This window comes from Bactrocera dorsalis, chromosome 3, assembly GCF_023373825.1.
Source record: "Bactrocera dorsalis isolate Fly_Bdor chromosome 3, ASM2337382v1, whole genome shotgun sequence".
Classification (NCBI taxonomy): domain Eukaryota; kingdom Metazoa; phylum Arthropoda; class Insecta; order Diptera; family Tephritidae; genus Bactrocera; species Bactrocera dorsalis.
Genome location: NC_064305.1, coordinates 72,733,100 through 72,757,607, shown reverse-complemented (window position 1 = coordinate 72,757,607; position 24,508 = coordinate 72,733,100). Strand labels below are relative to the sequence as shown.

General features: G+C 35.2%; 1 protein-coding gene and 1 non-coding gene across 2 annotated transcripts in view; one reads left to right on the top strand and one right to left on the bottom strand.

Moving 5' to 3' along the window:
* LOC105233496 (uncharacterized) overlaps nt 1–24,289 on the bottom strand; it is an 84,911-nt gene extending 60,622 nt beyond the window's left edge. The window contains exon 1 of the mRNA XM_011215599.4: nt 22,991–24,289. The gene's annotated coding sequence lies outside the window, so the exon portion shown is untranslated. The remainder of the gene's footprint in view (nt 1–22,990) is intronic.
* Nucleotides 5,732–5,803, top strand: Trnat-ugu (transfer RNA threonine (anticodon UGU)). The gene has a single exon. It is a non-coding gene; the product is annotated as a tRNA-Thr (tRNA).
* Nucleotides 24,290–24,508: the final 219 nt, after the last annotated feature.

The window sequence follows — 24,508 nt, the reverse complement described above, 5'->3', positions numbered from 1 at the left end:
GGGAAACAATGAAGCATCTTTTGTGCTATGCTATAGAGTCTAAGCTCTTCGATTCACACTGTCAGCCTGCTACGAATAATGGTAAATTATATTTTTTTAACAAAAATTCTAACGTAAAATGTTGGAATTGCATATACATTGTATGATTTGAAGGCTCGATCCATTACATTTACAAACTGCCTAGTAAATTTTAAACTCATGGCAGAAGCGCTCAACTTCAATCAGGTGGGTTTCATTTCTCCGAAACTTTTATTTGTAGTCCGCTCCCTATCTCGATATATGTGTATCCCGCTGTGCCCCCACTAAGTGACTTCAACGCGGTCAAATTTAGCGTACTCCTTTATACTAGTGTCAGTAAATATTGCGTGAATCTAATTACAGGCATACTCGTATGTCATAAATGTACGTAGCAAGGTTTGTTGGCTGATTGTTCTGAGCCACTGAACCGCAACCACCAAAGTGTTGATAATTTCAGCCGCAGCAACAATTTTCGCTAGGGTGCTACGCTTGCCGGCACAGGTACAAAATAGGGAGCAGAAATTTAAATGCATGTGTGTATGTAAGCATGAAAAATGGTACCTGCACTTAATTACGAAAACCTAAAATCATATGTGTAGATTACTTGAATACCTGAATTTCCGGCGTGTCTAAATGGAAATTTCAACACAATAATCAACAAACTTCAGGTATTTTGGAGAAGGCAGTAAATAAAGTTAAAAATTTAAGAATACAACTTGAAAGCAGTAATGAAAAGTAGGCGTGTCGTTTGATTAGGTTACAGCATGAGTGATCCCTCACATAAATTGAGGTGTGTGCAATTTATTTTCTTGTTTTTTGATGAACGATGTTGTAGAACTCTCTCCTTGAAAGCGAATTAAACGATTTTCAAAAGTGAAATTGCGCCTGTATATGAGTAAAGTAATAATCTAATAATAACCTACAGCAATGTTTATAACTCGCTACATTATAGAGACAACTATGTACGCAGAAAAAAAATCCCACACATACCGGATATGTTAATAGCGCGCTCCACCAAACAGTTGTTTCGCCAAATTACACTACACCCGTGTGCTAGAATGCTGCATACCGACACCGATAACTGGGAGTAGCAAGAAAAGTGCGTAAATTGCCAAATAAATAACATGAAAGCAAAACAACTGGCTGATTTGCAAGAGATAATGCGCGCAAGAAGAAGAATGCGCGTCGAACTCGTTTATAGTATGTATTACCGGTTGCTTGACCCATCTGCATTTGCTGTCGCACTTTTATTTCTGTTTACTGCTTTGTTGTCATTATTATTATTGACATTATAGTTGTTCAAGCACTTACTCACTTTTATTTCATTCATTCATTCATACAATATTGTGCGCGCGCGTTTACTGTTAGCAAATCGAGAACAGTTATAACAAAGGACGACATGAATGTCAAGCAATTTTATTCGGCGCTTTTTTCTCGTTTTGTTCACCTTAGAAGTCAAGCATATTTCTTCATTCTTCAATTAAATTATTTGTTATTGTTGCTGCCAACACTTGCTGACCGCATTATGACAGCTGTCAATGCTTAATGACCATTGTTGCTTTTGTTGGTTGTTGTTGGTTATTGTTAATGTGTTGTGCACCGGTTTGTCTGCGCGTATTCTACGCGTTCTATGTGTGTCAGTCAGTCAACCAGCAGTCGAGTGCTGCTGCGGTAATTATGTATGTTAGTGGACCATATTCCACAATTTGTAATGACAATATTATAGGAAAGAAATGCGGCTTTATGTTTACGCATGGACATACAAAAGTACTCACATACATATATATTTATGTTAAGTGTGAAACAGGTAATGAAGTGTTGCATAGCTACAACAAAGGCTCGCTTGTGTATACAGGGTGCAAGAGCTACGTTTATACACCTCTTTCCAGTTATTTTTTCCTAAAGGAGTAAAAGTAAAACTTAAAACTCTCTATTTTTAGAAGTATTCTCCTTCTTAGCAGAGTAAGTAACAATCTCATAAAGCGTTTTCAATACGAGTATTCAGCACACATTCTACCAGAAACGGTTCTAGAGTACCTTTTCTTGCTAGCTCATCAGCTTTGTAAAATCCTGCGATTCCGCTGTGGCCTGGCACCCATAACAGTCTTCTCACAAAGGCACTCACTGTACTGATAGCGAGGTTAGGCACTCTTTTACCAGCCCTCAACGCACTGTTAATGAGTTAAAGGCTAGTATCGCCGCCTCTGCTATCTGAGTGGATATTATCTGAAGAAGATTGCTCTACGGAGCATTAAATCTACTGCTACCTCGGCTCGAAAGACACTGCAATAGTCAGGAAGCCTGAAACTGGTGTTTATAGAGAGCTCCTGACATGAAACCTCTCCACCAACCCCACCGTTTGGTTTGGCGATTCCCTTATCCATGTGAACCGGTATAAAGCGAAAGTGCGTGAGGATTTTCGAGTGTTCAGACACGTGTTCTTATAGAAACCCAGACTCTCTGAGTCTGATAGCAACTTTCGCAGCTATACAACTTCCGGCGCAGTTCGAAACTGTGATCGCAGTTCGAACCAGTGATTTATGATAGCAGTTCGAACCTGTGAATTACGATCACAATAGCAAATAGCAGAAAAGTAACAACTTTCTTCAGGGTATTGTATATATCGTATATGCTATTTTTCGTCATAGCGGTTTGAAATTTTGAGTGTAACGTTCTTATAATTTTTAATAATGGCAGAAAATGTATCAAGGAAAAGAAGTGAAGATGAAATATAATCAAAATGGAATATTTTAATTTGTTTTAATAAAATTTTTAATTTTACTTATTGTTAAAACCAAATTTGAAAGCTTTTTGTGTTGAAAACAAGAATTGAAACTAATTAATTTCAGAAAAAATATGGAATAAAAAAATTACGGGTTTTTAATATTTTCCCAAAGATTAGGAAACTCGCGTTAATTATTTGGTCTTGAAAATATTAAAAGCGGGTATTCTAAACAAACAAATTATCAACCACACTAATGGTAATTCCTTCTAAGAAATGTTTGAAACCATCATACCAACATACAAATGAACTATGCAATACGCTCTAAGTGTCAGGTAGCCGAACCGCTCCAACATTTTCGAAAATGTAGTGAAAAGAAAGGCGTAAAAACTTGACTCGAATTACAGGAACCAAAAGAGAATTTACCGCCAATAACGACAAAAGGTTCAGTCGTTCCCACGACAGTCGGGTGTACGTAACTGGACGTGACCCGGACTTGTATTCGGCCAAACACTGTCAAATCGGCAGAATCTGCCGCTACAACAACAACAACAAAAGGTCTCCGTTTTAACGTCGACTTAGTTGCGATCGCAATAGCAATATAAAATCACAGTGATTTAAAAATAGCAATCACTGAAATCACAGTGATTTAAAAATCGGAATATCGCTCATCTCTATAAGCCACTCTGTATTACTTTGATTTCGAGGCTTCATAATTTCGACACTTGGCAGTGTTTGTAGGTTTATTTCCTTGTATAGTAGCCTTTTGAATGTTATTATAATTCACATTGTCAATCTAGGCAAGCAACGGTACTTTATGAGCATAGGCTTCATATTGTTAACTTACATTAGTAAACACCATTCCAAAGGTTAATAGACAATAAGGGTTTGTGGTTGTGAATTACAAGTTCATGGTGCTCGAGCTCTTAAGGAAAATGGCATATACTAATGAGAGTATAAATTTAAGATGCTTGTCTAAATTCCAATTTTCCTCCAATCCTCAATCAAACAGTTGTTACAGTCAATTCCTGGAATAGCCTTCAATTACTCAAAACAGTTTCCCCTGAGCGGCCGTTTGAATTTTCTCAATAGCCAGAAGGCACACGAAGCTAAATGAAGCGAATACGGCGGTTGTGGCACGGTATTGGTTGAAAATTTGACGAAAAATTTACGAAGAATCAAAAACCTAAAATTGTTGGTCTATTTTTACGAATAGCTTCTCGCAAACGATGCATAACACTGATGTAGTATTCGTTGTTGCCAGTTTGGCCGGTCAGAAGGAATTTGGAGTGCGCCACACATCGATAATCGAAGAAAACTCTCAACATAACATTGATTGACGTGGTTTTTTCTGCTTCGGCGCACTTTTGCCACTATATTCGGTCGGTTGGTCATTTGTTGTCGGGTCGTAAGCATAAATCCAAGATTCATTCCCAGTAATAATACGTTTCATGACATCCTGATAGTCGGAAAGCATTATTTTACAGACGTTAACGCGACGCTGCTTTTCGAATAAATTTTGGAACCAATTTCACTTTTCTTAGGACCAAATGATCTTTCAAAATGGTTTTCACTAATCCTTCCGATATTCCAATGATGCCAGTAAAATCTTTATTGACATGTTCATCAGCAGTTGGTGTTGAAGGCCGTTGCAGCAATTTATGCAGAAAGGCTAAGGTTTCAGTAAACCTTCAGTAAAATAGTTTCGGCTTAAAAAAAAATGCATAAATATAAAGCTAAAATAGAAATTCAATGGAATTCCTAACAGCGACAAACACTTTCTGCTCCAATTGCCTGCAGGTAGACGGTAAAAGAAAATCATCACTGAAGCGCAGCCAAAAGACTTGCGTAGACTTTGTAGAAAAGGCGAGTGGGCGCTGAAAGCAAGAAATTGAAGAAAACCGTTGCAGGGAATGCTGATAATAAAGCATAAAATATAAGCAAATAAGAAACATAACAACAATGTTACACATACACAGTTATTAGAGAATGCTTTATGTTTATTGTATTTTCGTTTTGTGTGTTTTGTTTGCCGAAAGCCGCCTCTTCCACCGCCAACGACAAGCCATAATTTTCCAACTGATTTCGTTGTGGTCAGTCAACACTTGGCGACGTCACTGCACTTGAGTCAAATGCATTTTGAATGGTCTACGTCATTTCGCAGCACAACAAAAACAACAGCAGCAACAAACACTATAACAGGTGTTGGTCAGCTGGCAATGACATTTACACAACACTACAATTTTAATAGTACGAAAATGACAGCGCTGAGGACAACCCACGCGCTTGTCATCCAATTCCGGTGAAGTGAATTTGAGTGCATCGAATTTGTTGTTGTGAGTTGTTGGAATGGAAATGCATTATTTGTTTATATAAGCAATAATTTGCTGACACGTTGTGCATTGTTGTGGTTTGGTGGAGCTTTGATAATAATTATTTTTTTTTTCAAAAAATGTTTGATTTGTTGTAAATAGTTGGTGACATGCAATCAATTTTACTTTTTATTATTTTTTTTTTTTGTTATTAAATTTTTATTAGTTTTTTTTATTAATTATTTAGATGTTTTTTATTTGTTTAAGTTGACTGTCTGTGGTTTGCGTTGAACTGTATTTTAATGATATTATTTTTTTCAGCTCAAGTTGGAATGATCGCTTCAGCTTTTATTTCTTGACTCAAGTAATAATTTATTTTATAAAAAAAAACAATGGATTAATTTTCAAATAATTTTTTTTTTAGTTTTAACTTCAGTTCCATTAATTTAGAGCTGATAATTTTTGAAACGCATAGGAGTTGCTCTTTCTAATATGGCATCCCCTGCATGCTTCTTATCAATTGGTTGATACAAAAAAATTATTTATCAGCGGGTCTTCATGTTCTTCTTTAATTGCAGCAGTCTCTTCTTTGTTAAGATGTTTCTCTGCCTTTTTTTTATTTGACAAGATATCTTCATGCAATTCCGGCATACATACATACACGAATTGTGTTTCAGTTGCCTCTTTAGCTCAGTGGCAGAGCACTGGTCTTGTAAACCAGGGGTCGTGAGTTCAATCCTCACAGGAGGCATCAAGTTGGCCGCCCGTGCTTTTTTGCTCAAACATTTATTACTCAGCAAGTCCCATTTCCGCATTAGTATTTTAGTTCGACTTGAAAAAATAATGTTTTAGGTTCTTATTGAACTTCAAACCTCAAGTTGGTGCGTATTCCTATCTCTAAAACAATACTTTATTCATAGATCTTGCTTTATTAGCAAATCTTATATAGATTATATTATATTAGATAAGTGAATGAGGATTGCACCGCGACCTAGGGCCTATTGTGCCGTCTTCTTAGTCACAACGTCTAACTATCCCCAGCAAATTGATAGACTCCAATATACCACTAGGTGCTATTGAGGCGTTGTGATCCCTATTTGGGAACATGGATCCAATGGCCTTTATCCCGTGGCTACAGACTGCTGTACAGTCGATTAGCACCTGTTTAGATGTTTAAGACTCCAAGTGGCAGGACTGCCACTGCCAATTCCTACAAGAAGCTAGGCCCATGTTAAATAAGTGCTTCTTTAGTTTACAATGGCCAGTATAGAAGTCGAGATGTAGCCTGATTGATTACATATTTAAACCTTTTAAGGTTGTGACCGCCCATTAACAACTTGACATGGCGCATGCCTAGAAGTTGTTGTCAATGCTTCCTCCTAACCGCAATGAAAGGTGCCAGTCCTACCATGTTGTTGGATGCTGTAGAGCGGGCAAGCTCATCGGCCAGTTTATTCCCGGATATACCTTTGCGACCTGGCACCTAAATAAGGTGAACTTGGTTACGTTCTGATAGATTATTTAGACGTCCTATACTCTCCTGCATCAACAGCGATTTTTACTCGTATGCAGAGATCGGTTTGATCCGCTTGACTATCGCATAGTATAGCTATACGTTCATTGCGATAGTTTTTTGGTAATGTTATACCAAGGAAGAAGTTCCAGTGGTATTTCGCCACTTAAGTCCTTCATGCGTTGGCCTTACCTCTACCAAACTCTTCTGCTGACATTTGGAGCAGAGTGTGTTTGGCGACTTGACCGATTACTACGTGTAGCGATGTGAGTTTCAGCAAGACATCAAGTGCCGCCGTCGGACATGTGCGCATAGCTCCCGATACTCAAATGCAGGCGAGTCGTTGCGGCTTTGATAGTTGAAGTCTGATAATCCTTGGCAACCCCAGGATCTAATAGCAAGCCGATTACACACCATGAATGCCTTCGCAACTTTGACAAGTCTTATGTACGCAAAGATCCTGTTTTTTATACACTGAGTCGTTTGAGCCATATCCGTCTATATACATATATGCAAACTTCCCTAGTTCTTCAAATATCGACGTAAAATTTTGCACATATGCTTTTCGCATCAAGAAGCTGCTCATTTGTCGGAGTCACTGATAGCCTTATAAACTAGCCAACTCAACTTAAGTTCTTGTATGGATAACATAAGTTAAGGTTATTTTTGGTTTTTTGTATGTTAGTTCAGAGATCCCAGACTTGAAAAGTACGGTGGATGTCTTTGTTTTTCCAGGAGCAACAGAAATATAGAGCTTCGATTTCAGAGTTAGCTTGTTTATTTGGAAAAAGTGAGTATCATGTTTCATCATTAAATTTCTCTACAAATGATGTATTGAAGTCCATTAATCCTTGGTCTTAACGTTGATAAGATGAATTTGCATATATTTTAGTGTTGAAAAAATAGTTGTTAGCGTAAAAACTCATTAACATATCCGACCTTCTCAAGTTACATACATCCCTCACTCAAACTTTCGTGTACTAACACATTATACATGCATACATATACCTATATACAAATATGTAAATTATTGCATTTTAATGCACTACCACACTTCATTATTCCACGCTCAATACACTGTCAGCGGCTTGAACAGCTATAGACTTACAACTCGATCACTTTATTGATAATTAATTTTAATTATCAACTATTTGTTCCCAATTGGCAAAGGCAAATCATTTCAATGACAAAGGCAAGGCGCGAAGCAAGGCGACAAAGAGCAGAGAAAATGGAAAAGTGAAGACTTGCGTTGGTCCTTTTTTGTACATTTGAATACTTGTAGGCATATATGTACCTATTAGGTATATGTGTAATATATATTCACATACAAACTTTCGAAGGCATATGCATATGTATGTATAATTTATATGTAGACCAGTCGTGCTGTTGTGTAGAGTTTTTCCAAATCGGGGTTCGCGCTGGAAATTAATTAAAATTCTCCACATGCACCCTACAAAAGCGGCAAGCACATACACACACATATCAGATGGCTTATAAAGCCATTGACGTACTTATAAATGAAACTATCGAGCTTATATAACAACAAAGCTCATTGTTTGTGCTTCTATACACCGCTTCAATTTATAAATATGTATGTGCATCTATCACACAGCCAATCTCATTGTGCTTCAGTCACTCAGTCAGTAGGATTAATGTTCTTTTATTTCGAGTGTGAAGTGCCGACTTTGCCACTGCACTATGGCCGAAATTGGGATTTTAGCGGCAAAAAATACTTCCTGGCAAGCTAGCTTCACCAAATTTGGTGTGTAGACTTCTAATGATAAAAAAATCGATTTGAGAAAAAAATGGGCGGGCCACGCCCCCTTTTTTCAAAGTAGTGGCAAAACGTACTTCCTGGTACAAAAAAGCAACTTGAGAAAAAATTGAACGGTCCACGCCCTCTTTTTCCTATATCCAAAACCCAAATTGTCGCCAAAAACACTTACCAAAACGCTGGCTTCATCAAATTTTGAAAACGGACTTCTTCTGACAAAAAAAGCTTTAGAAAAAATGGGCGGCCCGCGCCCACTATTAAAAAAATATTGAATGCTACCAAGAAATTAATTTATTTTGTAATTCATAAATTTATAATTTTAAAGAAGTTGTAAGTGCTTATGGATTAATCTTAATCTTCGTTTTCAGCCGCTTCTAATTCCAATGAATAATTATTTATCGACTCTAAGCTTACATCGGAATCATAACTATAATTGCAGCTGGAGGCTTCGTGAGATGTTGAAGGTAATAACAATTCTGGTGGCAATTCAGGCATTTTAAAAAGATCAATGACTTCTCGAGGAAAAGGAAGTTTTTTTGAACTATTTGTACGTTCTTGCAAACACAAACTTGAAATATATGGGTCAGAGCTATCCATAGCTCTATGATACATGTCAAGTATGTTGTGCACTCTTGAATCCTTTCGAGCGTGACCAGTCCGATCTTTTTTATAAAATTTGTTTCGCGCCTCAGATGCATTTTCTGCCAGGACACCTACGGGTACTACTGAAGCTTCAATTATTTGTGACGAATGTACTAATATTTTGTGTATTGTGGCAGACATAGAGTACCATTCGTAGTTTTGGAAAAATATTTCACTGGTTTTAATGCAATAATCACGAAACCTTTGAGCATCAATTTCAAATTCAGAGGAGAGAGCAATTAAGATTATGTGTAAATGTTTCAAAAAATCAATATTTATACCAGTAATAGATGCTAAAAGGTCCGTGCGAGAAAATGCTCTTCTAGCTGTGTTGCCATCGTTGGTGTTGCCGCTGCCATTTGCTTTCGGCTTATCGACATGAAGCCCCATTTAAAGTAAAAACTCTTTTTGAATTTTTTGTTTCTTTTCTGCCAGGATTCTCTTCTCTTCTGCTCCACGAACTTGCCATTTTTTCAAATCTAGCTTGTATGAAAGTTTTAAAACAAACTCGAAACTACGAATCCACGCATGCAAAGGGCTTAATCCATATTTCAAAGCGTCGGTTTCGGTTCAAAATAAGGAGAATCAAAGTTTCTTATAGTTCGAAATTCCTTTGGACCGGCATGACAGATGGGACATTGCTGTGCACTTTTAGTTTCTGTCAACACATTTAAGACTTTCCCATCTATTAATGTCATATATAAATTATATTTTACTTTAATTTTTTTCCCATTACTTAGTGTGTATTGTAGTGGTTTCAACTCCTCAATCTGTTTCTTTATGTTGTGGTTTTCAGTTAAAATGTGCTCTTTTGTTTCTTTAACAAACTCCACTTTTAAAGGTCTACAAAAGCGTACTGACTGAGGTGTACGGTTTACCCAAATATTATACCCTGCTGATGAAATTATTTTTATTGGAATGACTGATGTCACAAAAAGGGAATGATCGAAACTTTCCGAAGTATTTTCCACGAATTTTTGTTTAAACAAGCTGTGACCGGTAGAACCATCAAACCCGTAGCTCGAAATTAGGATCGATTCTTCAACATTCATTGTACACAATACTTCATCTTGATATTCAAGAATTCTTTTAGCTGTGTGGTCTAACAAATTTTGCAACGACACTTCGACAGAGCTTTCATTCGCTTTGATTTCATCCGGTCTACATTTCAATTTGCTTTCATAAACTTTATCATAAGTCGGATAAATACTACAATTGTGTTTTATGTTTAATTGCCGCATATTTGAGTACACCTTTTTAGTTAATCCGTTTTCTAACACAAACATTAGAGCTTCATCAGGTGATACTGGCGTAACTTCTCTATGGCTAGTATTAAGAACTTCTCGAATTTTGGAAGGGCGATTTGGAGATGTAGCAACTTGCTGTAGGACAAATTTCAAATCCGTTGCGTGGGATTTTTTGGCAGATATAGAGGCAGCATGAACTAATAATTGCGCATTGTCTCCTTGCTGGGAAGCTAATTCGGAAGCTAATCTCCTTTTATTTCTTTCGCAGCTATCATCATACGTCAGTTTTGGTCGCCCAATAGTATTAATCTTTTTCGGTATTACAAAAATTGTTTCTCCACTCAACCATTTCTTATTATATTTTCTAAATGCATTCTCATTTCTGGATTGTTTATTCCATTTAAGTTTAATAAAATTAGATAAGTTCCGAGCTTTAGTACATATCAATTTACTTAATTCACTGTCAATTTCGTATGAAATCTTTCCTTTTATGTAATTCGAAACATTCCTGTTGTTTCTCAACCAAAACTCAAATAGTTCAGAATTTTTGAATCTGAGTGTTTCTACAAAAGTATTAAAAATTCGTTCATTAGCAGTCAAATGCATACACTTTTACCATGACATAAAACTTGAGTTTTCTACAAACAATCACATGTAAATAGTTCCAATGACACTTCAAAACATTTTTAGTTTTACTCCACGAAAAACGATAAAACTCTTCACAATTTTACAAAAACATACATACAAAAAACCACCAAAATAAGTACGAAATAAAAACATTTAGCAAACTATATTTGTATATAGTAAAATTACTCACCTCGAGTAATAGAACTCATATTTACAAAGTTTTTTTACACGAATATATTATTAAAAAACAGTTTTTAATTTTATAAAAATTTTGCTGCTTCACTTGTATTAACACGTACTAAAAAATTTGTAAACATTACCAGCTGATTGTACATAAACAGGGTTGCCAACAGTAATTTTTTTTTTTAATTTTTTCTTATCAACATGTTGGGTATTGAACACCATCAAAATAATTGCAAAAATTTAAATTTGAAAATTTGACTTTTTGCCGCTAAAATCGCAATTTCGGCCATAGTGCACTGTAGTCTCTTGTGTCTCAAACGCGCCGCATCTCTAAGCGGCTGTCTTGCAACCAGAAGGGTTTACCCTATTGGAGGGGCTTATTTATGTACATACATATGTTTGTAAGTATGTGCCAGTGGCGATAAAAGCCCAAGATTAACTGCTGTTGCTGTTGCCGCTAATGCTGTCAGCTGCAGTTGGTTTGACAAACATATAAAGTCTTCTTCATGTGCCAAGAAGCGGTGGATTTGTGTGATCGCTAAAAAACTGTCGGTGCCCAGTAAGAGGTATGTGCTGAAGTAGGCAATAAGTTTTGGTTTTAGTAGTAATATTTTCCCTCTCTAGAATATACGCCTAAGGATCATGCAATTAAAATATTTAGAGCGCTTGAAAAAGGATTAACTTGACTATATTTTCTATGGATAAGAAAAGAGGGATCGAAATTCTTTCTTTGTGATTTATTAAAAATGTTTGTATATCAACATATAAAATAATAATTACATTCATATTTTGATAAAGAATGACGGTTCAGAGGCATTAGCTTGGAATAAGCTTTTTCAAAAAGGCTTTCGTGGGCAACTCGACACTAAGAAAGCAATTTATATTTCGCTATTCTAATATACTACATTCTATAATAAAAAAAATATTTTTAGGACTCTAAATGTAAAAGCTCAAAGTCCGCGGCCTCCCATACCAAAACACATTCTTTTGGCAACACTCTTTGTTTTGGTTTATACAACGTAGGTCCCTTCAATGACGATACCCTCTTTATAGCGATCCTCCAAGTTTTCGATACCATGTTTGTAGTACGGTTTGTTCTTTGCTTTTAAATAAGCCTCAATTGTGACGATCACCTCTTCATCCGTCGAGATCTTCCGAGCGAGCATTATTTTGAGTTCTAAGAACAGGAAATAGTCGCTGGGGGGCCAGATCTAGAGATATGAGGTGTATTAATGCCCCAATCAATTGAAAAATCAGAGACCCAAGCAAACGAAAATATTCACAAATTTTCAGCATGACGAGTTAAGTCGATTTAGCTATAGACGTCTGTTCGTCTGTCTGTATATAATCGAAGTAGTCCGTTATTTTCTGAGATATCTATTTAAAATTTGCATACATCCTTTTCTCCCAAAAAAGTTGCCGGTATAAGATATAAGGTTGTCAAATATCTCCCTTCCGCTTTCTTTGCTCTTTATTCAATGCTTTATAAAAAGTGTTACAGTGATCGGATTTAGTTCAAATATGCGGCGTTTCGTTCAATAATCTGTTTCCATCTAGACGACAACCTCATGATACCCCTCCCGTAGAAGCTTCCCTCCTTATTTGCGAAGAACTCGGACAACCACTTTTCATAAGGCTCTCTTGAGTTGAACTTTACACCAACAATACAGGAACCGGTGGTAATCACTTGGCGCTATGTCCGTCCGGGCTATATGACGGATGCGATAAAATCTCCCATTTAAGCTCCCGTAGCTTTTGACGAGTCATCAACGAAGTGTGAGGTCTGACATTGTCCTTGTGGAACACTACACCCTACCTGTTGGCAAATTCTGCACGCTTCTGCTCGATCGCCTGCTTTAAGCGGTCCAGTTGTTCGCAGTAGATGGTAGAATTAAGCTTCTGGCCATATGGGAGCGGCTAATAGTGGATGATTCCCTTCCAATCCCAACAAACACACCACAAAACCTTCCTGGCCGTCAATCCCGGTTTGGCCACTGTTTGGGACGATTCACCGGTTTTCGACCACGACCGTTTTCGCTTGATATTGTCGTATGTGATAAATTTTTCGTCGTCAGTCAACTTCCGCTTCAAAAATGAGTCCAGTTCGTTCCGTTTCAGCAGCATATCGCGGGCGTTGCTTCGGTCCAGAAGGTCTTTTTGCTATAAACTAGTATGCCTGCTTATAAAAAAAGAGTATTGTTGTTGCTTTTTTATTGAAATAGCGTTGCATTCATTTTTTTCAAAGCGTCAAACTTCCAGTTTTGTTTTCTACTTCTTCAAACATTTTTCAATTTTCTCCAGCCGTTTTACTTTCTTCTCTTTTTCATGTGTAAACTAAGCGATTGTTAGACCGTCTAGCTGACATAAAAATTGAGAGTAAAAGTGTCCGCCGCTTGATGAAGCGCGCATCAAAAGCTTGTTTACTATGCTCAAGCGAAATTTTGATAGCTTAAAACGTCGCAAATGTAGCAAACGGGCCATGAGTGATAATAATATGACTGTGAAATTGAATATTAAATATCGCTGGTTAAATTGATTACCAATTTCATTGTAATAAATTCGATAAAAGAAGTTCAATTTATGCTAAGCTGTGGTTTTCTCTCAGCTTGCTTTCAATTCAATTATGCTCTGGCATTTTCTATAACTGTTTCTAGCTGCGCATATTTAAGCGATTGCTATCATTATGATATGACATATGTATATGAAAATGGTATATGAATGAGCGCATCATACATATTTACGAATTAATGGTTTCAAGTGGCTTAACCAATAATTAAATAATTTAAAAGTAATTTACTGATATGTGTGCATGCTACTCTCCGTAAATGAGTGTAATTAATGAGAAATTCTATTGTGATTTGTTAAATTAAAGCATCAGCATGCCATTGTGACCGCGTGCACTGGTTTCGCTGCGATAGTTAATGGTGGGATTTTTGTTCCACTTGTCTGTCATTATGTGTTTAACAGTACAGTAGTAACTCGCTCATTTGAACTACTTACTGAAAAGCATTGTTTATCAGACATTTTACGTAATTTTTGTTCAATATTGAAACCTCAAATGTCAAAAACACTTTTTTCTAACGTTGACGAAGTTCAAAAAATAAATCACTATACCGTCATTTAAAATGCAAAACAACGTATCATCAAAAAAGTCGAAATTGAGTTTTTTATTGCTTACGATTTTCTACATCCTGTTACATATATGTAGCGTAAAAATTTCAGCTTCCACTGTCAGATATAACCAGTATATAACCTATATGTAACCGATATATAACCATTTTATAACCAAAACTCAAATTTTGTTTCAATTTCAATCTCAGTCAAGCAAAAGCCAGCTAAGAAGAGAAAGTTACAAGACGATTACACCTGCCTTCTTCCATAAATCTTTTGAAAAGATATTACGACAAAATATGTATTCTCTCCTCATCGTGTTAATCTATTGGCCACTGAATTCCTATAATTGCGGCGAGATTGTCTTTGATAAGAACATGTAGTTGAGAGGAGCTCTTACGGCTTCCGCTTTTTCGCAAAAGCTTTGGTTGTTGTCGAACACTTACTGTACCAACTGGAGGTACATATGTATACAGGTCCAGCGCTGGAGTGTAAGCGGACATCGGAAAACCATCTCGTTTACAATCGGATGACATTGGGGTAAGGGTGCTCAATCTTAGAGGTTCATCGGCTTGCGATTTCCGGCTAATTCGCTTTGACCGGGTACGCACACAACGTCTAATATGGAATCAGCTTGATGCTATAGCTTATGAGGTCATGCACTCCTTGATCAGTTTTGAGTGTACGGCCGCCGAGCTCTAAGCTAATACAGCTGCTCGGCTATCGGAGCGAACACATACTTCTCTGAAGGAGAATGCACTTCAGAGCTGTGCATTTTCTGCAACCTTAATGGCAGCCACTTCCGCTTGAAAGACGTTAAAGTGGTCTGGCACTCGGAGACTAGAGTTAATGGCGAGCTCCCTACAGAAGACTTTCTCTCCTACCCTAAAAAATAAAATATTTAACCTACTAAATATTGTAAAACTTCAAACTATATTATCAGTATTATCGAGTTCTATCGAGTTCCCACTGTAGCAACGGTTCATTGCTAATATAAATTGTGTCGCTAATACAAAGCACAACTATAATTAGTGCAGCGGAAAATAATGGCTGAGGATTAGGAAAACAAAACATAAAAAAAACTTATGCTACAATAAACTTTGAAGTACTAAAGTGCAACAACAACAAAAAATTGCATACATACAAATACGAGCGCTCAAAGCTGAAGTTAGCTAAAAGCAATGCTGAGCTCAGACTAAGCGCATAGACAATCCCAGGCAGAGTGATATCTAGAAGTCATTCATTTAGCTTAGACATGCAGTTACTTTACATATAAACATACCTACATACATATCTACTTAATGGAGTCGAATCGTCGGTAGTCGACTAGCGGTTATTTAGTAGCTCTGTTAGTTGAGCAGCTAAAAAGTAGGCAGTCGTCGGTCGTTAAGGCGTTCGAAGCGCAAAGGCTGCTCCAACTTCACTTATGCATTGTCTATTGGCATATTATATATATGTATATATGTATGTATATTTATATATTTGTATGTTTGTATCTAAACATGTGTGTGTGCCTGTATATACGAATCTATCTGCTTTTGGGCGCATTTGACAACATAAGTGGCGCTCTAATTGCTATTGGTTTTAAAAGCCCATGAGAAATGTCTGTCGGCATTTAATATAATGCCTGTGTTTTGTTGTAGTTTATGTGTACATATAACATATAGACGCAAGTTTGTAGATATGTAATAATATTAACTTAGATACCTGTCCATAAATACAAATATACAAGTACAAATTGCCACTCGTACATTTGTACTTGATTTATCGTAATTGTACTTGCAGTCCATGTGATAGCAATAAAAACTGTTGACAACAATAAAAACAAGTACATAGGTATTAGTAGTAAATTGTGACACAATAAACTTTCGACTGTTGAAATTTTTTCAATAAATTTTTTATAGCTTATAATTATGGTTAATTTATCTACTTTTTACTAAGCTCTATGTTAAGTTGTTGTTGTTGCGCACATAAACTGTTGTAAACTTTGTAACTTGCTTAGTTAATATTTTTGTTGCTTACTTTACTATTTTAGCTATGTAATTAATTACTTTTGGCTTATAACATTCTAATGGGCATAATAATAATGTACATATATGTATGTATGTATGTATGTAGTTTTTTCAGAAATAATATGCGCTCTGGCCAAAAATCCATTAAGCAAAATACATATGTATGTATATGTATACTTATTAAGGTAAGGTAGGTAGGTTTTACTTTAAAAGTACTGAACGAAGACGCTGAGGACAGAATCAGCACAGATAATTTATAAAAAAAACAATAAATCACGTTAACTTCGGTTGCACCCGAGTAAAAACAAAATTTCCACACAAAAACTTGATTTTGATTGTTCATTTTGTATAGCAGCTATATATTGTACCGATCCGATCCAATTTTTTTCAAGATTGCAGAATTCCCTTAGCAAATAACGCTTACCAAATTTCGTGAAGATATCTTCTCAATTGAAAAAGTTTTCCAGACAAGAACTTGATACCGATTGTTCTGTTTGTATGACATCTATAAGCTATATTGATCCGATATCAGCGATTCCAACTAATAAGCAACTTCTTAGGAAGAAAAGGACGTGTACAAAATTTGAGATCGATATCTCAAAAACTGAGCGACTAGTTCGGATACATACCGGCAGCTCGTCAAGTTGTTCATTTATTTGCAATTTATAGGGTGTTACAAACATCGTAGTAATTTTAATATATCACGTTCATGGTATAATATATCATTGAACGAAGCCGGCTAAAACGAATGGCAAGCTCAGCCCAGATAACTCTATGAAAAAAAATATTAGGTAGACGAACACAGGGTTATTTGGGTCTTGATTGTATCCAGTTAGAGTAACCTGAAGGAAGGAGGGATCAGAGGATGGAACCATATACGAAAGTTCACTCAAGTGAGTAAAGTACTCTGAGCGACATTCACTTGGGAGTGGCCAGAAACGATTCTTAAACATATGGCTCAAGCAGCTCACGAGATTCGGGCTTAGACCAAGTATCATCTTAGACGAATGTCCGTTTGAAGGCGAATCAACCCTTCATAGGGTTGTGCCTTAGGTTTCGGACCCGCCACGTAAAATACATCCCAATAAAAAGAAGAAAAAAGGCTTATCGCGGCTGTCGTGTCCTTTTTGCTATAACCGGTGTCTACGCCAATGAACCAGATGAATATTAATCTGAATAATATAGCGTAAACACTTTAATAAAGGAACGTGACTTAGGGCAGACTGATCATGTATAGGGTGAGATTTTAGAAGTAAAAGTACCTTTGACAGCTGTCAAAGTAACAAATATGTTCTTTTTTTTTGTTTTTTTTTTTTTTTGTTTTTTGTATGAAAAGTATATCGGATGAGCTTTATAAAACGAAATCGTGGTGACCTTATGTTCATAACTTTATTTAAATAATAAGTACTAATGTCAAAATATTAGCTTCTTTATTGGTTCTTGGCGTAAGCTGTCAAAACAGCTGTCAAAGAAATCGCATGCCCTTGACATTTATGAGCATTTATAAGACGAAGCCGCCATATGTTCGTAATTTTATTTAAATAATACTAGATCTTACTAATCGTAGGGTATTCATGAAGCCAAATTATCAAATTATTGGCAAATTAAATTTCTAAAACTCTAAAAAACCACCCTGTGCTACAATCTTCTATTTATGTATTTTATTGCAGTGTATAATATATAAAGTGTTTTGAAAAAATATTCTTCATAAACACATGTACTTTTCCACATACATACGAGTACATACTTGACAGCACAAGTGATTAACTTAACACCTGACACTTTGAAGGCTCAAGTTTAGGTCCTCAGGGGGTCATTTAATTTATAAAAAAATACTGTAAATTATTATTTTTTTCATGGCTTTTACAAAAATTTTACTTTGTGCTATATAGTCTCACTTGCTAAGCTAGAAATGCCTGCAGTGTAAAATAAAATTGTTTAAGTTACGCTTCGTAACCTTGAGCCGTGCTTGAACTTGTAAAAAGCATATGTAATTATTGTTATTATTGTAATTCTAATATATTATTGACAGCAAAAAGTCACTTAATCATGCCGGCGATCACTATGGCGGCTGGCAGAACTAATTGCTTGGCGTAAATAAATTAATAAACATATATGAGTGTGAGTGAGTATATATGTGTGTATGTATAAACTATATTGAACTTGAGGTGAATATTAATTTTTAAAATGGATTAAATTATATATTTATTAAATAATTTATATACATATTTGTTTAATTCAGTGAGTGAAGGATTTATATGAAGTATTGCAAATAAATTTTTTTACTGACCAAAGTCACTTAAAAGGTGATTCACAAGAGCTTAAAGGGGTATAATATATTATATACTAACCATTATGGTTTCAGTAGCATACAATGCCATTCAATCTATAGTCAATAAATAAAAGCTTTAACTTTATTTAAATTTATACAAATTGTTACTTTTCTGCAGTTATCTCACATTTAAAATAATTTTCATTGCTTTTGTTTACATCTATGCACATATGGTCTGTTATTTTTTTCACTTTCTTTCAATTTTAATATTTTGTCATTTCCATTATTGTGTGTCGGCTGAAATTTCATTTCTTTTCAAAGTCATATGCTTTGATACTTTCGTGCGCATGCGTGCGTATTTACGCTTTGTTGCGCGCTTTTTACGTTTTTTTTGTTTTTGTAAAGCGGTAAATCGCTTTCCAAACGTTTGTAATGAAGCTGTGAAAGTTCAATCAAAAGTTTATTTAAATGTCACTGTAGACATTTTTTGTATAAATTGACAAATTTTAATATGAAACTGACTGAAAGCAGTTTATTTTAATATTTTTATAATAAAACAATTACTAGAAAGAGAAAAAAATTAAAGTGCATATAGTAAACGATATGCTCAGTTTGAATTAATATTTAAAAAATTAAAAATTTTATTTTTATGCATAATTTTATAAAGCTTTGTTTGCTTATGGAGAGAAAAAATCATTGAAAATCCATAAAATCGTAACAAAAATGTGTCAGCATAATGAAGAAAATGTGGCAGTATAATAAATGTTATGTGTCTGTATACATAAATAATAAAAAATATTTGCATACACCCAGCGCATACAGCATATTCAATCGATATGTCAATTAGCAATATCTCTGCAGATTCAATCACATCTCGTCAGGTGTTCGCCACCTTTCCAATCATGCGGCCATATGTCTCTTGCTGATATTTGCAAATTATCATATAAATTATCTCATCCCCTCAAATTCTCTTCACAAGCAATCCATAAAGAACAACATTTACATACAAGCAGATTTCATAAATATTTGCATGACTACTTATACAATGGCGGGCGAAGAAATTAGGATACAGTAACTGCAATGTGACAATGATAACAGAATATATGCTGCAACGAAATTATTTGTTGCCAAGCTAAAAAAAAATGGTTAAATACAGTTATATTCTTTAATCTAAGGCTTCTATTAGGAACCTGTTTTAGTTTTGCTTTCAAATTTCAATCTCGGAAATAAAAAACGAAGACGATCGTGTGTAGGATATTATTTTGGAAGTGTAAAGTTTCATTCTGGTAAAGCTGTCAAACTAGCTGTCAGAGAAAACGCATTTGTTTGACATTTTTCTAAAGCTGTCAAACCAGCTGTCAAAGTAAAATCATGTATTTGACATTTGTGAGCAGTATATTTGACAGATTTCATGAGACGCAAATAAAATCGAAAAGTTCTAACATCTTAGTCAATAACATTGATTGTGTATATGGCTCACATATGTATACTAATATTTTCGGAATAAAAAATTAATAATTAAAAATATTTCAGCTGTCAAATATTAATTCTTTAATCCAAATTATATATTTCTGGATCAGTTGAAGACCAGCTAGTTTAACCCTTTAATTATAAATATGAACAATACTCTGATAAGTATTAGCCAGTCCTTTAGAATTGTAAAAAAAAATAATTTCGATGAGCTGTAACAATGTAAATGCCCACCACTGTATGCTTACATACATACGAGGGTTCGAAAAGAACGATTCTTATCCAAGCATACCGTATTGTTTTATTCCTCACGATTGAAGTGATAAATTTAATTTGCGAGAGCATATTGCTTTCAGCTATGCGACCTTCCTTGCTGCTGACGTAAAATCATATAAACTTGATCATAAATAATCGCAAATATGTACACATATTAAGACATATAGACAACTTGTTTAGGCAACAGCTACTTGTCATACTTAGCTGTCACATTTACGTAAATAAACGTGATCATCTCTTAAAATCCATATAAAAGCGGAATGTCATAACTCTACCTAGTTCGCCAAACATGTCACGTCGGCCGATGAGAAACAGGAAGCCACGGGAGGGCATATGGAGCGCACGCTCCAACTTATATGTAGAATTCTAAATACGTATTTTTACATACATATGTATGTATAATATACAACATTGTATATATTTATAGAGTCTCACAAACCTGCGATTCTTTTTGAATACTTGACACTTCAACAGCCGAACTACAACAATTTGCTACGCAGCTCTTCATTCAGTCTATCTTTCTCTCCTCCCTTTCGCACGATTAAAGTGTCTTTCACCTTTCTAAAGAAATGTCGAAATTCTAATATTCTTCTATTTGTTATAAATTTAGTAATTAAGACCCCAACAAACAAACACAAATACAAACACACAAGCAATTGTCAATTGTCATGTTAATGTGCCGTCGAGAAATGCTAATGAAGACGACATTATCTTATGATAAGTTATAAGAATCTTTGATATTACATGTACCGGTACTCGTAAGCGTCTGATTCGTTACGAAATCCCATTAGTTATATGGGTATGGCATAACAATTGTTTCGAAATTCAAAGGAAACACATCAGAGCGAACATTGTTAGAATTAATGAATGATTCGAATGTATTGATAAGCTATTTGAAACTGGCTTCGAAGCGGTAAAAATTGTTCCATAGTGCTTCGCTTGCGCTACCAAGCAATGCATTGAGATGTCGATATCCGTGATAAGTACAGATTCGATTTGCATGAGTAAAGAGGAAGTGGGTTAATTGGAAAAGAATTGCTGAAAAGGATTATGAGGAAAACTGGGCGTGTGCTACTGAGCTCTGTATCTTTTCTTTTCATAAAAGCATATGTAAATATGGAAATACTTTTTATTGTTAACTTAGATTTGAATTTGTTGTAAGAGTGAGTATAAATATTAAGTTATGTGAATATTTTTCAATGGAGCCCGCTTTCCTTTGCGCATATTTTAGTTTTCAGTTGAAGAAGTTTCTTAGGGCGCACCTACATCAATTGTTAAACTCCCGTGTGGTCAGTTGTTAAAAAAAAAAACAGTTTTCGAGTGGGCGCTTAATTTAATAGTTTGTTTATCGTTTGAAAGTCGAGGGAAATATTAGAGCAAATATGTGCAGTTAAAGTACATTTATTGTTATACAATATTCCGTAGTAGCTTCTTCTGCTCGGATTGTCTATGTAGATATATTGGTACTACAGATCTCTTTTTGTTAGTGCAACGACTTCTGACCAGGTATTTTTAGAGTTTCAAAAACAGCTTGAGTAAGATTGGAAGAGAAATTTTGGGTTTGAATTAGAACCTTTCTGCCTTTCACAGATAACTTTTAGACTTCAACGTATAATTTTCAGAGATTTTATGAAATATTTCTTTACCTTTCTAGGCGAACCTTAATCAAATTGATGGGTTTGATGTCATCGCTTCGTCTTATATACCCAAAACAAGGTATTGCCACTAAGCTCGAAAGAAACGTCGGATACCCTCTAAAATATATTGCGTAGTCGAAAAGATTTTTTCGTATTTTGTCAACAAACAATATATACATTTAAATGATCAGCGTGACGAGCTGAGCCGATTTATTTATGCCCGTCTGTATAGATAAGTATGTATGTATAGTTTTCGAGATATTGATCAAAATATTTGCACACGTCTGTTTCTCTACAAGAAGCTGGGCATCTGTAGAAACCGTTGATATCGGAGCACTATAGCATATAGCTGACATGTAAAATTATCGCTCCGTTAAAGAGCTTGTATGAAAAACTTTTTCATTTCGTGAGATATATTTACGAAATTTGGCATGAAAAATTATTTAAAGTATTGGTGCAATCTCCGTAGAAATAGTTCAGATCGGATCACTATAAGATATGGCTGCCATACAAACAGAACGATCGTATGCAAGTGCTTATATGGAAAGCCTTTTAAGTTAACGAGATATATTCATAATATTGAGCTTGGGTTTTAGTTGTTGTTGCAGCAGCAGAATTCTGCCTAGTTGACAGTCCTTTGTTAGATGAATAATCCTGGTTCCTTCTAGTAACATAGAGGATGTGAGGATGTTTTGTGTTGGGCTTGCTTAGGTTTTTGTCTAAGATAATGGTGCAGTTCTCGAATAAATTGTTGAGATCGAGTCATAGCAACATATAGCAACAATCTAATCGATCAAAAACAGTTTCGGTGCTATCGATATTTACCTCTTTTTTCTTATTCAGTTTAATTTTTTTGTGGCAGATATCCCGAAAGTATCATTGAGGCTTCACCTTTTTTATTTGACCTACCCTAACTAACCTCAAATACTTACTGTAACTTACTTAAGAAATAATATTTTAATTAGAGGTATTTCAATTGGTTATATATTGCCTTTTGAATATATTTTTTTCAATATTTACTGATCATATTCTATTTAAAGAAATTAAAAAAAAATTAAAAAAAAAATTTAAAAAATTTTAAAAATTAAAAAGTAAATAAAAAAAAAATAAAAATAAAATAAAAAAATGTTTTATTTAAAAATAAAATTATTTAAAATATTTATTGAAAACTTACCAAAAACAACCAAATTTAATAAACCAATTTTTCTGCTTTCGAAATATCCAGCATAAATCAAATTATTATTTCCACCATAAAAAAATATTTTTTGATTTCACACTCAAACTAAATAGTATTGCCACACTTTCCAAATTGCAAAATCCAGCAATCGGTTGTATTGACATCAAACACAAAACTTCGATAAATCACTTTCAATTGTCAACGCCAGCAAATCAAATCACTTGTCGCCAGAAAGGCACAAAATAACCGGCAGTGCAACGACGCCGGTCACCGGTCAGTAGACAATTCCAGCAACGCAACAGAAAAAAAAAACTAATTTCGAAATGATATTTGGCAAAAACCGTAAATTTAACGCTTTAATGCTGAGCGTTGAAATAGCGAAATGTCAACACAACTTTAACGTTAGACGCTTGAAGATTGTGCATAATAGCCTTTACTGTTGTTTACCGTTAACGCGACGATTATTTCGAGTGTTCGTTGTCAATATTTAGTTTCGAATTTTTTACTTTCTTAGCCTTACATTTATTTTTAATTTTTTCAGCTATATATATATACATTTTAAAGCATTTTTCACTGGGTTTTTTTACATTTCACCAGACACACTTGCGTCCCAATTATCAGCACACAAATTGCTTTAAATTTCTTCTGTCGTTTTTTATTTATTTTTCGACTTCAATGCCGGCTTTGACTTTCAACTGTTGGAATTTTTCAAACCTATTATTCCTTATGTACCAAATCACTTCCGAAACGACACTACAACAAACAGGAAATCCAACTACACTTGAGTAACTAAAAAATGTAAACAAACCTCGAGTCAATTTATTATTTAGACTTGTGCTCTGAGAGTAAAAATCTGAAGGAAATAGATTCTTTCTATTTTTTTTTTTTTTGTTTTTGTTTAGATTTTTTATGCTTTATATGCTGCTATTTGTGTTTCACTTCGTTTATTTTGTTAGTCGTTTGTGTTTTAGAATTCGTAAATCTCCCCTGCTTCGTTTGTCATCAATTGCACATGCGTACAGAACTCACTGCGTCGACCCTTCTCTTCACAAACACTGCACTTCAATTGAAAATCAGCGTCCTCCACTATTTTACGAGCTAAAAGAGGGTTTCGTGTTTTGCGGCAGTTCGATGCGAGGATGACGTTTGTACAACTCGTAATTTCTAATTTCACAGGCACACACAGCGTTATGTCGGTTCGAACGTTTCTCTTCGTTTGGCGGCTTAAATCGTACTGAATGCCAGCAATTGAAATTGAGCTGCTCTTGGTTGCTTCGCGGCACTTGTGTTGTGTGGTTCGTCACCACCGTTTAACGTTTGTGGAGTTAGTTGGTTGGTTGATCGTTTGTCGGTGCTTTTGGTAGAAGTGGCGGTGGTGGTGGTGGCTCGGAAATGAAGATGTGTTTGACTTAGCACCGTAGCTGGTTTTGTGTTTACAACATGCAATGCGTTGATGGGAACGTGTTGTTGAGCTATAATCGGTAACTGTGGTTTTTGGATTTTGAATACTCTTTA